The sequence below is a fragment of the Empidonax traillii genome, unplaced genomic scaffold (assembly GCF_003031625.1).
Source record: "Empidonax traillii isolate 1590-97213 ecotype Southwest subspecies unplaced genomic scaffold, ASM303162v1 scaffold65:size4453928, whole genome shotgun sequence".
In the NCBI taxonomy this organism is placed as follows: domain Eukaryota; kingdom Metazoa; phylum Chordata; class Aves; order Passeriformes; family Tyrannidae; genus Empidonax; species Empidonax traillii.
The window spans coordinates 1,277,834-1,293,289 of NW_020955258.1; positions in this window are offsets into that span (position 1 = coordinate 1,277,834).

Consider the following 15,456-nt stretch of genomic DNA (forward strand, 5'->3'; position numbering starts at 1 on the left):
GGGGATATTGAAAATATGCTGCTAGGGAATGTTTTGTCCTATGAACTGCATAGTGCCCTGATACAGACTTCATATACTTTGATTACATGGCATCCATCTTCTTCCTGCAAAGTCTTGTTTCCTTCTCTCTGCTTGACTGATGCTAAGATTGGCCTTCCTGTGCACCAAATCACTGAGATTTGAAAATAAAAGGCTGGAATCTTGCTTGCATTCTCCTTCACCACTTTATACTGCTGGTGAGGCACGGAGGGCAGCAGTCTTCTTCACACAGTGAGGACCAGAGTTCCAGCTCTTCTGTGTCCCTGGAGCACTCACAGCAGTTACAGATTAGCGGTGTGAACCCCACACGGTCAGTGAATGAAAGCTGGTTCTGGTTGTTTGTGCCTGCAGTGCATGGGATAGAACTTCTTACAGGAGAGATTCAGCAACCACTCTGAGCAACTCCATCAAGGACAGATAGTTAGTCTAATTCCTACAGATTGTTGGTCTGATTCATGTATGCTATTTTATGATTCCATTAGCATTCACAAATATCTCAATATCCAGCATTTTTCCATTACACCCTCCATAATTTGCCACTGCTTCTCCCAGAACAAATATTTGCTGTGGAAAGATGAATCTGATTATCTTGTATTTAAGACTGTAGCCTTTTCCTTTCCTTCTTTTCTGATAGCTTCATTATTGTTTTTGGCATCTGAGTCACAAGAAGATGTTACACAAAGGGTATTTACAGTATAATGAGGTTCAATGGTGTTGAAAGCTAAAGTTCATTAGCCTCACATTTAAGACTATTAGAGCAGAGAGGCTGTAGTGAAGCATTGTGTTTGTCATTTGCACAGTGTTTCTGAAAAGCAAACAGCACAGATACTCCGGACACTTCCTGGCTTCTTTTCTATTCTGGGAGCTGATTTTCATTTGCAATAGAGTCCAATATTGCAGAATGGAGATTGATGGAACCATTCAGCACAGTGTCAGCAAGTGCACGTCACCTCTGCTCTGACCATCACCAAAGTTACCAGGAGAATGAATCAGAAAGGATTTGAGCAAAAGATGTTGTCGGTACCATAGTGACCACGCAGTTGCTAAGGATGTGATTAGCACTCCAATTACAGGAATGGGAGAGTTAATTGCTATGTCCTCATTCCATTTCTCTAGGGGAATACCTGTTTGCCAATTTTGCAAGACAAAAAAACCCTGCCTCTTGATTTTCCAGCATCTAAAGCCAGCACCTGTTTGACCCTAAACATCTCCATTGTGAAACTAGAATATGTAACTGTTATCCACTAAGTGCAGCACATGCAATGCTAACAATTGCCCTCTTTTTCCATCTTTTTTTTCTGTATTTTTCCCTCCCATGCACAACAGTCACTTACTTACTCACTTCCCTCTGGAAGTTTGATAGCCTTTTTTTTTTTTTTTTTTTTTTTTTTTTTTTTTTTTTTTTTTTATGTAAGTCTGAAATGCAGCTATTAAGCTGAGAAAGGCTCAGGGAAATGAACTAAAATGTCTAGTGAGAAGAAAAATGGCACTGTAAGGATGGGATAAAAAAAAAGCTCAGGGTAATAGAGATTGATCACTCAATCTGTCCATGCCCTCAAATAAAACTGAGTGAATTTAACATGTTAGGTTACAGTTAAGAAGCTGAATTGTTTATATGGATAAAATATAGTTTCAGATTATCACGGGGGGACATTTATTTATTTTTGCATATGTGACTCATTTAGGCAGCCTCTTTATGTGAGTGAAGATATGTTTATTTTCCCACTCCCTGCTGTTGTGTGTTCTATTAATATCACACTAGTTGCAATAGATGGGTATGCTAGAAACTATTTGGCATGGAGTTGTTTTTTCACTTTTTCTCCTCTTTTTCTTCTTCAGGTAAGTATTTTTATAAACCAGTTCCAAAGCCCCCGGGCACTTTTCATACAAGTTTTCCTTCATTTTTAAAACAAGGCTTAACCCTGCAATAAGAATCCTTAAAGAAAGAGTAGCCTATGAAAGGTCTGTTATGTCCTTTATCCCTTTCAGACAAGGTGGAGGTGACACTGTATTTCCCTAGCTTCCCAAAACAAAGCATTGGGCAGGCAAAAGTGGTGCTTCTATTTGACTAAGATAAAAGGAAAAAAGCTAGAAGCTGTCAAAAGAGGTGCTAAAGTGAATAGGACAGGAGTGTTTCTGTGAGATACACAAGTCCCTGCTGTTTACTACTAACAACAACTACCATCTCCCCCTCTCTCCCTAAGGACATTCCTAGTAGGTGCCACCATAGATGCTGTTGCCTCTTTCCTTATGGCAGAAGCTAAAGGGACACTGATAAATTTGTTCCTTCTTATGCTTCCCTTGGAGGGGAATATAACCTCTTGGAGTTGTTTCTCTTTGTTCTGCCCTTCCTATGGCTCTGTTTGGATTTTGGACATTCCAAGCAGGGATCTGGTGCCATGTCATGCTTGGCACTGTACATACAGACTACAGTGAGGATATTGAAGAACTTATTATCTAAAGAGATGATGCACGACAGATATACAAAGGAAATCAGTGGAGAAAATGAATGTGAAGTGTTCCCAGCTGAGCCAAGCAGTTCCCAGCTGAGGAAGGTGACAGACAGAGGAGAGCTCGAAATCTAGGAGTTGGAGCCAGAAGACCTGACTTTCCAACCTGACTCAGCTGTTTTTGCTCATGTGAAAATGAGTCGGGGAATTAAAGCACCCGTACTTGATGAAAAATGCTTTCCCCTTGATAGAGGCAAGGGGATTTTACTGGGGTTCCAGGCAGTTATCTGTGGGCTCCTGAACTCACATAAACCGAATTGTGCTATTCCTGCTGTCTGTAGCAAAGCAGGATGGCAATGAAAATGAAATCTACTTCACACCCTCAGCCAGCATGACCCAGTTAGCTTGTAGCAGACATCAATCAGGATGTTTTCCTCTGCCTGTGACTGAGCAGCAAGCCTTCTTTAGTGTTCCTGGCTTGGCTCTTGCTTTGCTCCCCATTTGTCTCCCGTTTGCAATGTGTCACTCTCCTTGTGCTCCCTACTGTCCAGGTTGCAAGGTATGTGCTATCTATGGGGAAGAGCACTGGCTTTATTTTAAATGTCACTGTACTTTGTCCAGAATGGCCCTGACCTCTTGGTGTTGGTCTTAAGAGCTACAGAAATGGAAATTAATACATAAATTCTCCCAACTTAACAATGAGGGAAGGGTGGGCTGGTTGTGACCCCACAGTGCATGAAGACTCCTTAGGGGTCTTCAAGCACAAGTTGTCACTCTGTGATGGAACACATATTTTGAATGTAACCTCACCTTTTTTCTCCTTGTGGGCAAGTGCTTCCGGCTTTTTGGTCTTTCTTGATCATATATCTTGGTTCATATACAACCCATCTATGTCCTTGCCCCTGCCAGTGGGAGGACAGTAATTTTGAAAGGTCTTATCATTTTGTACATGCTTTAGACAGATCATTGAAAGGGCCAGCTCTTCCAAAGATACCACTGGATGGTAAGCAAATGTTATATAAAGGCAAAGAGCTACATATTGTGCTTCAATGGCTTAGGCAAACAGATAAGAAGACATGGACAAGCTTCCTGGAGAGGGAATCTAAAAAGACCAGCCACAGGGAGCTACAGGTAGGAAGAATGCATAGAAGAGAAAGCAGGAAATTAAGGATAGCTATATTGGTGTCAGTCCTACTTTCCTAAAGTCCAAGGGAGATGTATCAGCATCTACAAATAAGAGCAAGATCAAGACACAAGAACTTATCCCCTCACTGCCTATTGCTTGCATTGAATATGCTGATATTATCTACTTTCTCAGTCACTTTATTCAGCAAAGGAAATAAGCCTGGTAAAACGTGCCATATGTCTTCCCCAGGAACAAGTTCACAACAACTGAGTGTTTTTGATCTAGGACATAGTTTTTCTCTGGTGTTACTAGCAAAATCAGTGGCGTAACCCTATGAGTCATCCTGTACAGCAGCAGTTTTTGAAGGTGTTCTGCTTTCTAATGCTGCATATCTTTTAATAAGTCTTTTTCCAAAGTCCTCAGGCCCTAGGAAGCCAATTTATAACACGTCTCTTTTTAAATGCATGTGCCAGAAACCCATACTTTCAGCACATCAAGAATGGCAGCTTGACGTTAATTTCTTAAACCTGTAGCTGGGATCCTAAAATAAGCACCAGATTTTTCAAGAGGGATGAAACCTAAAGATCTTCAACCCATTATCATGAAATTATGTATTTGGTCCTTTTGAAAAGTCAGAAAATAAAACAGACAGGGTTTGTAATGCAGGACTCATTTTCTACCATGTGTAAAATGTTGTACAGCATTTTATGCTGGTTTCTCTGTAGAGTTATAGTCATCCATTAGAAAAATGGACCAGGGTCCAGGAATTTTCAGCACCTCTTACTCTTGATCAGATCTCTTGGCTGCACTTTCACCTTCTATAACATCAAAGGTGGGGAGGGAGGGTAAAAATCTAAGGGGAAGAGAGGAAATTGTGATGACCAAATTTAGGAAGCAGATTGAGATCTCCTGATGAAAACAGTAGAGAAGAGTCAGCAGTTATTGTGGGGCACCATAATCATACTGGACTAGAATATGTACAGATAGCCTCCCCCAGAAAAGGAGAACTTGCTCTTATATTTACACAGGGATGTAAATATGATTGTTATAGGATTGCACAGTCCTGATGTAATGACAGGGAAAGTGCTGCTCTGCTCTTTGACTGCCTTCTAATCAGCGCTCTGCCCCAGAAGTCATTGCCCAAGTACATTGTTCTGCTGGAGAAATTTCTGTTACTGCTCCAAAGATATGAAAAATAGATACATAGTACCTGGTTTTTGGAGAGCAAACTGTGGCTGTGTCTGGAAAATTACTTCCTTGGCAACTATTTATACTAACAAAGCATGTTGCTTCTGTGCGAGCAGATCCCAGGAGGCAAAAGCATTTAGCATTCCATAACTTGGGATCACAGTGGCAAGACTGGGCCTTGAGTTTTTTTGTCTGTGGTTTGTTTTTTGGGAGGGGTTATTGGTTTTTGTTTGTTTGTTTTGTGGGTTTTGTTTTTGTTTTGTTTGCTTTTGGTTTTGTTGTTGTTTTTTATTTGTGGAGTTCTTATCATGACTAGCAGTCTCCTAAGCAACAAAATGGTAGGAAGAAAAATAGCAACTAGGCTAATAACAAAGCTAAGGGAAATCCCTGCCTGAGTCATTGTAGGAAAGGGAATTAGCGGTCCCCTTGAGCCTTGAGACACTTATTCAAAAGAAAAATTGTTCAAGTTTATCATCCGGTCACCTGATGAAGATGTCGGGTATGTGCTTAACAGGTCTTCCTAATTTTAGAGCAAAAATCTCTCCTTGCCTTGCCTCCTGTTTGCTTTTAAAAAAGCAGTATTTTAACAATTGAAGAGTGAGACAGTCCTCTTTTCAGCAGGAGCTAAATTCGTAGAGACCAGATTTTGTTCCCAGACTGGCTTTAAATGGGAAAAAACCCTGGCATTTCTACAGGCTTGCTCTTGCTTTTCAAGCCACAAATGGGAGCAGAATCTGACTCTTCAGTCACTTCCATGAGGGCAGCTCCTGCATAGGGTGTAGTTTCCTCATTTCTCTACACAGGCTTCATCTCAGATCTCTTCTCTGTGAAGGATGTGGTTTCTTAGGGCTGATGCTTGTTTTATCTCTAAGCATTTATTGCTGATGCCCTAAGCATATTCCTGCAAAACAGAAGATTGTTCAACTGTGTTTTTAGAGCATGCAATGGTCAGCTCTGAGTCAACACTTCCATAGGAAGCCACAGTGCAGTAATAAGGTGTTTCAGTTTGTCCAGCTTTCCAAAGGATCAAGGAACTCTCAGAACAATCTTTGGCTGAACTCAGGTATGTTCAGAAACACACACCAATATTTAAATGTGCCACCCTTACTCTAAATGTCCTGCAGGTTCTTCCTATTTTTACGGCCTTTCAGCACATACATTGCTTTAATCAACATGCAGTGTAAGTTATATGCTGATCTTAGCTCTTCTTGTGTATGACATATTACATGGCTTCTCAGTATTAGAGCTTCTTTTTTTATCATCCCCTTGTGGTTTTGTTCAGACCTTTTCATGTTGGTAATGCAATTACCAGCTATGTCTAATAATCCTCATCATTTTTATAGAAAACAATAATACAACCAAGCAGTAGAATTAATGAAGTCTAGTTTCCTCTGAAATGGTGTCCCTGCCCACACACAGTCTGTAACCCACTTCTGAGCAATTTCCATCATAAGTGTGCCAAAAACCACCCGCAATTTCCTCTGCTCTTCTCTTGGAGAGGCCCCCCCCTTGCCCTTTTCAAACAAGTCCTAATTGCTGACCTCAACATACACCCCTTTCCCTCTTAAAGGCATGAACGTGGGTTGTGTACTCCGCACAGTCACCTTTTCTTATGGAGCTTGCAGAAGTTCTTGCTTCTGTGACCTCCTTCACATTGCCAATTTGGCCAAAGGCAGCCAGCTGGTTCACAAGTTATTAGGGAGAGGCTGAGAGATAGACAGTGTGATCTCTCAGGCCTGATTTCTTCAGGAAAAGAGGATCAAACCAGAAGGTGATTAGAGACCAAGTGTTTATGTCTATGGACCTGGGTTTTTGAAGGCGTCTTTATCCCATAGAGCTGGTGATTTTGTTGAGGAGTTATTATGTATACTCCTGCACATTATCTAATCATTACATTTTATCATCGTCCACTGAGGACAATATAAATGTTTTAGTATAATGGTTGATTTGTTTAGTTGGCTGTGAGAGACTGGGAATTGCATTTAACCAAGGCAACAATTCCCTTCTTTTTTAAACAGCTTGGAAGTTTCCAGGGACTTTGTCTGACTCCTGATTTCCCTCCCTTAGCGTTCCCTGTCTTGTAAATTGGCACATGTTGCCAAAAGTGCCTGCTGCCCAAGGAGTGGATGGCATGGCTTCCTGTCGGGCTGTCAACATAGTTCTTTTAATCAGTTAGGGATTTGTTGCTGAATGAAAGAAATCTCCCCCAGACATCTTTCAAGTGAATGGTTTCCACAAAATTCCCAACCCAAGTTGCCGTGGGAAAGTAGGTAAGAAGGTTTTAGAAATCAAGCTATGGTCTCAAGCATGTTAGGATTTACAGGGTCAGATCCAGCATTGCTAAGGCCAGGAGAAGTCTGATAATGGACTCAATGAGTGCAGGATTAAACCCATTGCCACTTAGCTACCATGGTGACAGAAACCTTAGAAATTTCTGAGACGCTGCTGGTGTGCTGGAATAATTTCAGGTTTAAATTTAGAATAGTCTGCACAGTCAGTTAACACTACCATTTAAATTATAGTCACCCATCTCTTCTCCTTAAACATATTAGATAATACTTATTTACAATATTTACATCCTGGATGTATGTTGTGGTTTTACCAACTCTCTTCCTTTTCATCTAGAAAAAAGGACTGCTCAACAAAGAGGATGATATCTCTTTAAGCAGCTTCTGTTTCCACTCTTGGGTTTGGAAAATGCTGTTTTTCCTTAGTGAAGAGCCCTCTGAGATGCTGACATTCTGTGAGGTCAGAACTTGCCACCCGCTCACTGTAACCTCCTCCTGACAAAGCATCATAATAATGTTCCTAGTGGGTTTCTCAAAAGTATCTGTGTGTTTTGAAGCTGAGAAAGAGGTGGAGCCAGTAATTTCACAGAGTACTATGGCACCATGTCAACATTTGGGTTTAGTCCTCTAAGTAAAACCTGCTGCACTTCATATAGAAATCTAAGGACTCTCTCAAAAAAATGTGACCTTTAAGCAGGGTGTTTTTCATTAGAATACCTGTTCAACTTAAATGCTTTTCATGGCTTTTTTTCGGAAAAGCAGAATGAGAAATTTGCAGTACATTACTAAAATACTATGTAAGAAAAATGTGAAAGGCAAAAAATATTGATTAGCTCTAGGATGCTATGTGTTTTTAGAGTAGACCTGTGGTTAGAAAGTTTCTTTTCCTTTGAAGCCATTTCTCATTTTAAAGCTCTGTGTCTCAGTTTGAGTGCTACAGGGTTGTGAGTAGGGCCCATTCTGTTCTCCATGGCCCATCTTGCTAGGTACCCTTACACAAGATGGTTCTCTTTCAGTTCATATGTGCTTTGTTGGGTAGTTTCACTTTCTACTAAGAGTGAGATTCAGTACCCCTGTAGGCTTCACTGTGTTGACCTCACTGGAGGTACTGTAGTCACATAAAGAAATATTTTTGCTGTTCAAATAGAATTCAGAACTAGTTCTGCAGTAGGTGTTGTATTTGATGTACAGGGAGGTGAAATAAGTGGTGTCTATCCCTGAAAGGTTACAATATGGGAAAGTGCCATATTAGCCTATTCAGAAAATAAAGAATCTGTTCTTTTCTGGTCACTTTTGCGTCAACATAGAACCTCTGAGAGGACCTCATCTGGACTGAAGAATAATGTAGCTAGGGACTGACCAGACTGCCTAATTTGAGTGATCCTACACAGTAGATGTAGGATTAGAACAAGTGTTGTCTCAACAGCTGTCTTAGGCTAGAGAATTCAGCTGGAGTTCTGATTTTCCTTGGTAGGTAGTCCAAGAACTCCATCTTCTGCTGATCATATAAAGAAAGCATACAGTAGATACAATATCAGATTCCTAATAACCTGGACAAAGCCCATACATTACAGACGAAAAAAGCTTCATGACCATCTTATCCATACAGTCTTAAAAGAAGTGACAATTTCTGGAACTTACTCTTTTTTAATCCCTGGCACACTGTGTGTCACAAGATAATCAATGGTTGAAGCCAGTGGCTGTCTCTGGATCCTTGAAAGTCCATGGAATCCACAGAAGTAACTAAGACAAAACAAGTATATATATGAAAAATACATCTGATGAACAGAGTCATAAATATTGGAAAAGGTTGAAAACTGAAGGTAAACATACAACTTCACAGTTTGAAGGGGGACACAGAAGAGGAGAGCTTGAGACTTCAATGACTCAACCAGGCAACCATGCCCAGAAATCTACCCCAAAGATCAATCCAAGGAGATAGATAGTCTTACATTGCCCATATTTAACTTCTTGGATTCCACACATTTCCGTGTCCTTTAAACAGAACAGGGCTCATATCAAACTCTTGATCTGTTCTTCTGGCACACACAGTGACAGTCCTATGTGCAGATGGCACCACAGGGGTTTTACTGACTTTTTTTCCTAAAAAAACATGTCCAAACTTCTTTTGGGCTCACTGCTTCTCCACCCCATCATTCTCCTACTTCTTCCCATTTCTTTGCTGATTACACTGCATGACTTTTCTCCCACTTGTAAGATATATGCTTTATTTTATAATGTTTCTCATGCACTAAAAAAAGTGCTAAGTCAAGCAGTTACCAGAGCTGGAAGATCTTCCTCCAACTGGCACAGCCATCATGTAGTAGCCATCATGCTAACTTTAAGTACAGATTATTATTAAGGAGCTTGTATTACCTTGGCTGTTTGCCCAGCATGTCCTTGATAACTCAGGGTCACAAAAAATGAGTAATGCTCTGGTCCTACCCAATAAAACATAGGATCATCATGATGAAAATGGCCTTAGCATTCAAGAGTACTTTAAATTTGGCACTCCAAATTATATGAAAAAAATGGTTTAGATTGCTTTCCACGAATAATTGCTATTAACCCCTACTCCCCTTCTTGCCCCTTCCCAAGACTGTTATTGATTCCCAGTTGCTTGGATCGTAAGAATATCCTTGGATAAACTTTTGGGGATTTAAGGCACTAACAAGTTTCTGAAATGAATGGGACTTTCTGGATAGCAGATGAAATACATCTGGATAGATTTCTCCATGCATAAGTAGCTTAATATCTGCCTCTGAGATGGGAGCAATACCAAATAATGCATTTTGACTGTGCAGTCTCGTGCAATCATTTCCCCAACAGAGTTACATTCTCCTGGTGTGGGATGGGTTGTTATTCCTGAGTATTTATAGTATTTCCTTGTCAACTTGTTTGACACTGAGCTGGCTTTCCCAGATTCTACATCTAGATAATGATCCCTTTAAGTGTTTTCACAATTATATCATAATTGTTTCAGGCCAATGTCGCTAGTAACTGGTGAAGCAAACTCCAACAAATTCATAGACACTTCCAGTATCACAAGTGTTGACCACAAGGGACATTGTTAATCCCAAGGAAAACTCATTTTCCAAGCAGAGGCTAAAGCATAAGCTCCCCCCCCCCCCAAACCCCATAGAAGATCTTAATTTGTTTCTAACTGGGTAATATGGGGGGGAAAAAGTAGCGACAGGCAAACCTAAAGACTTTGCAGAAACAGTGACTGAAGTGAGAAGAGAGAATTTGGGATAAAGTGGCCTTTTTCATAGGTTCATGTTTTGTGTTTAGGAACTAGGAACACAGATATAAAACACAAACTACCTAGTCTATTAGATGATGGCAGTGGACGGGGGATACTTTGCTACAGTGGGTTGATTGACCTGCCCTGGCACTAGGAGTAAATAACATAAAGGCCTGGACTGCAATCTCAGGATGGGAACTTTTCTTATATGTCTCTGGCAAATAGACCTTTACACCTAATTATTACAGAGTGTGTTGCCTACTCTGTGTTCCTTGGTGCCTGGTTATTGCTTGTACTCAGTATCTCCCTCATTAGTTTTATTCTTCTTCTGCCCTGTGCCTCACTAATCAGAGCTAAGTAATATTCATCAGTAATCCTTTTTCTTCCCAGGACTCTCCCAGGTAAAGCTGTATGGGTGTTTGAGAACAGGAAGAGTTTGTATTTTAAAAACAAGGACTGTCTCCTTTGGACACTCATGCAGAAGAAGCTAAAGCTGGGAAAATGGAATTATTAGTCCATCTATGACCTATCCATTTCCTCTTTCCCACTGCTAAAGCCGTCATTGTCAGCACAGTAAATTTCCAACATTTTTGCAAATGCTCTCCCTCCTTTAGGGATTTTCCATTGCAGTTGGTACTATGCAATCCTTACTAATTTACTCCCTAAATTACACTGCCTTCATTTGAGGCACTCCCACACAACAGACTGCAGCTGTGATGGGATGTGCCTTGGGTCAGTGTACTGAGGTGAATTAAAAGATGTGAGGATGACCTTACGTTTGCTCTTTCTGCTCTCCACTGCCTTCTCAGTAGTGCACTCATATTTTTTGCCAGCTTGCAGAAAAGGAGCGGGTTTTATGAATGCCTTCCATGCACATAAACAGACTCGATGAGATTTGGCGGACAGGAGCAAGTGATGACAGGTTGTCATCAAATGATTCCTTTATGTTTTATACCAGTAAGGATCACCCAGATTTGTTGGAAGGCAGATACATGAAATATAAAATACATTTTAGACAAGATCTTCATTAAGAGTACCCAAGTTTGCTAATCCTAATGCCCAGTCATAACCCCTCGTAATTTTTTCTTATTATTTGTCCCCTCTCAGCTGAGTGGTAATGAAAACAAAGCAGCCTTGGCCAGCCATTCACATGGAAGGAAATTGTTAGCACAGCATGGGCTCCACTGTGGTTTTTGTGTATGATATAACTGAACATCCCATCTAGTCAAGAGAACTCAGATCTAGAAAAAGCCAAAATAAGATGGAGGCAATGAGATAAAGCTTATCAGGACCATGCATACCTATGCTTGTGGGCTAAAGAGAAGGCAAGATCAAGATACTTTGATTTCATTCTGAGCCTGACCTTTCTGTCCAAAGTAGCTGCCCAGACTACATTTGAAAAATTGTCTGGAACACACTGAGAACATCTTTCTGTGTTTCTGAATGGGTTTGTTCTGATTAAGACTCCTTAAAATTTTCATACACAGTATAAGATATTCAACTCTGAGAGTTTTCCACTTGGAATAGAATCTGCACAAAAAAATAATGTTTGGAGCCTAAGCAGATTATTAGGAAGTAACAACTTGCATTGCAAGTACTTCCCCAAAAGGTCATCTGACAGAGGTGTTTTCCACAGTCCCCTCAAAAATGTAGGTTTTTGCTCTTCCATCATGTGATGCTATAAGAAATGAGGCTACACACATTCATTTAATACTGTAGTTCCCTTGTGATATCTTCACTTTCCTTAATGAGGACAGTGTTGCTAACTTGTTAGGAGCTGAAGACTGTATCAAACTACATAGCATGGAGGAGAAATTAGCAGAGGAGCTCCTTGTGTGAAATGGAATGAGATCATTGACAGCCCTTTTGTCGATCTTTATTTTTGTATTACAGACAAAACGTTAACAATTATAATATAGAACACTTTTACTCATAATTGGGATGTCCTCTTTTTTTTCACTAACCTGAATGACCAAAAGTAATTAAACCTTCTCAGTACTGATTATATAATACAGCAACCACAATACAGGTGTTTAACTGTGAGAAAGAGAGGAAAGGATCACGGGTCGTGGTAAAATTATTGGAAAGAAATGACAATGAATAGAAGACTCCACTAGTTTTTCATGATAACTTTTAGTTTTGCATGTGTTTGCATGAGTGAATCGTAAGTCACGCTGTAGTCTCAGTAGGATAATGCTGTGCTTCTGCAAACATGACGAAAATGGAATGTGGCTCTTTCCATACTTCATCATAAAGCAAAACCTACCAAGGGTCAGAGAAAGCAATAAAGAAATGCAGGAGAGGGAAAGCCAGGATTCACGAAGTAAGGGGAGTTTCAGTAGAGACACCCCCACTGTGTTTTTCTTTAAATTTTCCCTTGTAAAATGTGGTTGGTAAAATACACCCTCTCTGCAGTGATTTGTGTCAGCCATACATATCGCTCTTTTACAAGCACGAAAGATACACAGAGAAGTCAGCAAACTGGGAGGGTATATCAAATGTAGAGTCCATGTAAAGTTTGTAAAGATAAATTTGTTGCAGCCTTCGCCTTTTAGTGGTTGTGGCTTGCTTGTTCAGTGTTAATTCCTGAAATGGGTTGTAAGCACTCATTGCAGGAAGTCTGTTCTGCGGTGGCAATGGGGCTGCTTTCACACAACCTTCATTTATGGCTTCACTGTGCAAAGTGAGTGAGCCATTGCTAACAGGTCCCAGGAGCTGTGAGCCCAGGCATAATCAGTGTGCTGACAGCAGCAGACATTCTTCTAGATAATTATTATTGCCAAATATCTACTTTTTTTCTGTCAAAGGCTTCCTCTCCACTTCTATGACTCTTAAATACTGGGAACACTGAAGGCAAATTCCCCCCTCATTCTCTTGCCCCCGTGCCATGTGCAGGGGTATCTTCCCATGCCTGACAGATGTCATTACAATAGGAGGAGCTAGTGAGGGACTGAGCCATTCCACAGAAGCCTGCCAGTTAACTTTAGGACACACCTAGTTGTATCTTGTAGTGGTAAACATTTTTGTCAAAAGATACCCACAATCAGCAAACCCAGCTCTCTTCCTCTCTGGCTCTAGGCATACAGGCTGTGCAGTCTCTCTGAATCCAGTGAAGACTGGCAGTATTTTTGTACCAGTCTAGTCATGGGTTGGTTTTGGAAAGCACTTCGTGGCAGCCCAAGCTTGTGTTGGCTTTGGCAAGGTGAGCGTGTGGGCATTGGTTCCCAGAGGGCTCTGCCATCTGCTGCTGGTGGCACCGGGGAGCTTCACTGCTGTTTGCCAGCAAATGGCTATGAAACACTTGTGGTCAAACCCCACTTGCTTCAAGATATCTCACAGTCGTGAGCCAGATGGACTTGTCTTGTTTCTTACAGTTCCAAAGACAGAATACACAAATACAAATATAAAGACTTACAAGTCACATCCTAAACTAAAAGTAAGTTTGGGGAGTGATGCTCCTTTTGGGGAGGTGCTAATTAGTGACACCTGCTCCAGAGCCCAGCAACAGACGGGTCTTACTGTAAATGAGTGGTTGGTCTGGAAAGACAATGCTCTGGGGAACCTGCAGGAGTTAGGCAGATTTAGCTGTACCAATTGATAATAATCTGTGGACAATGAACACACAAACTGAGATTTGTCAACTAATAGTACAGACACAATAACAGAATAACAACAGGATGTGCTTTGGAAAAATGACTGCAAGGTTGTATCTTTTTTTTTTTTTTCTTTTAACAATACCATGCTGAAGTGATACACATCCTTCTCTTGGCAGCATTGGAAGAAAATTGGGCACAAGAATTTTCCAGAGTCTGCCATAGACTCTCTATGAGATCTTAGTTAAGTTACTGAGTCTTACTGTACTTTATAACTTGAAGACAGTAACGTTTCAGTTCTCTCAGTGTCCTTTATCTGTGAGTTTTCTGGCAGAAGCTCATGGTCTACATTTTCCATCACTAGCCTTCAAGCAGTTGAGGGGAGGGGGTTGGAAAAAAGCATTCTTTCCACAAAGTTGGAAATATTTTTTTTTAAAAATCGCTGGTTAGAACACTTTCTATTTTCAAGCACAATCTTGACATTTGCTAAGAAAATTGGACATTTCATACTTATTTTTTTCATTTTTTTCCCCCCAGGATTCTTCATTTTCTATCAGGACAAAAAAGTAATCTATTATCTGTAGTAGCTAAGCCTGGTGGACATATTTCTGGGATGTAGGACTCCTGGATTTAAAAGCAGAGTAAAGGTTAAAATAGACCTTCTCTATTTCAGTGAATGCTCTGCACCCTCTGGTGTTGGCTGTAACAACACAGAAGCTCTTTCCTTGGCATTCCCTTTTGAGAGACTCAGATGGAGAGTCCCTGCCCGATGGGCTGAAACGTTTTGTTTCCTCTGGCACTCCACTGAGCATCCAGCTTCCTATGAGGACCCCAGGCAGAGCACTGCAAACAGCAGGCTCTCTCAGGTGATGGACAGTGACAAAACTGGGCCCCAGTCCTTTTGCAGAGTCAGCCCCAAAGGGTTAAGATGGTTGGCAAGAAAGAAACCCATCTGTAAATAGACTTTCTTTATGTACAATCTCTAGTGAAATCCCTCAGGAGTCTGAACTTAAGGAGGATAATTGACACCACCAGTCACAGTTTCGGAAGTTGATGCGAAGAAACCACTCTCTGATCTTCTCTGTAGGAATAGAATCCTATTCTTATCTTTCTTTTCCCTTTGCCTTTTGAATTTTTGAAGGATTTGGGCAGTTTCTATCTTTGCTAATCTGACTGTATCTAAGTGACAGGGCTTCACCTCTTCTCTGTCCCCACACACTTGTCACCAGCTCAAATCTTCAGCTTGTTTCAGGGTGCTGTTGATAGTTTCCTGGTTATGACATTTCACCAGCTTTTGAGGCCCTATATTTTCTAGCAGATCCTGATTTGGCAGTTTAGGGATGGTTGTCAAGGAAGCCATCCAATTTTCTGTAGTGGGAATTGAGGACGTTCAATTCTCACAGGCATCCTGCTAAGGCCAGCAAGACCCAGAAGCTAGTGGGTTTAGGCAGTGGGAAAATTGGGATAGAGCAGGACTGTGGCTGACAGAAGGGCTACATAGGCCCAGTAAGCCCCTGAAAATGTGCTC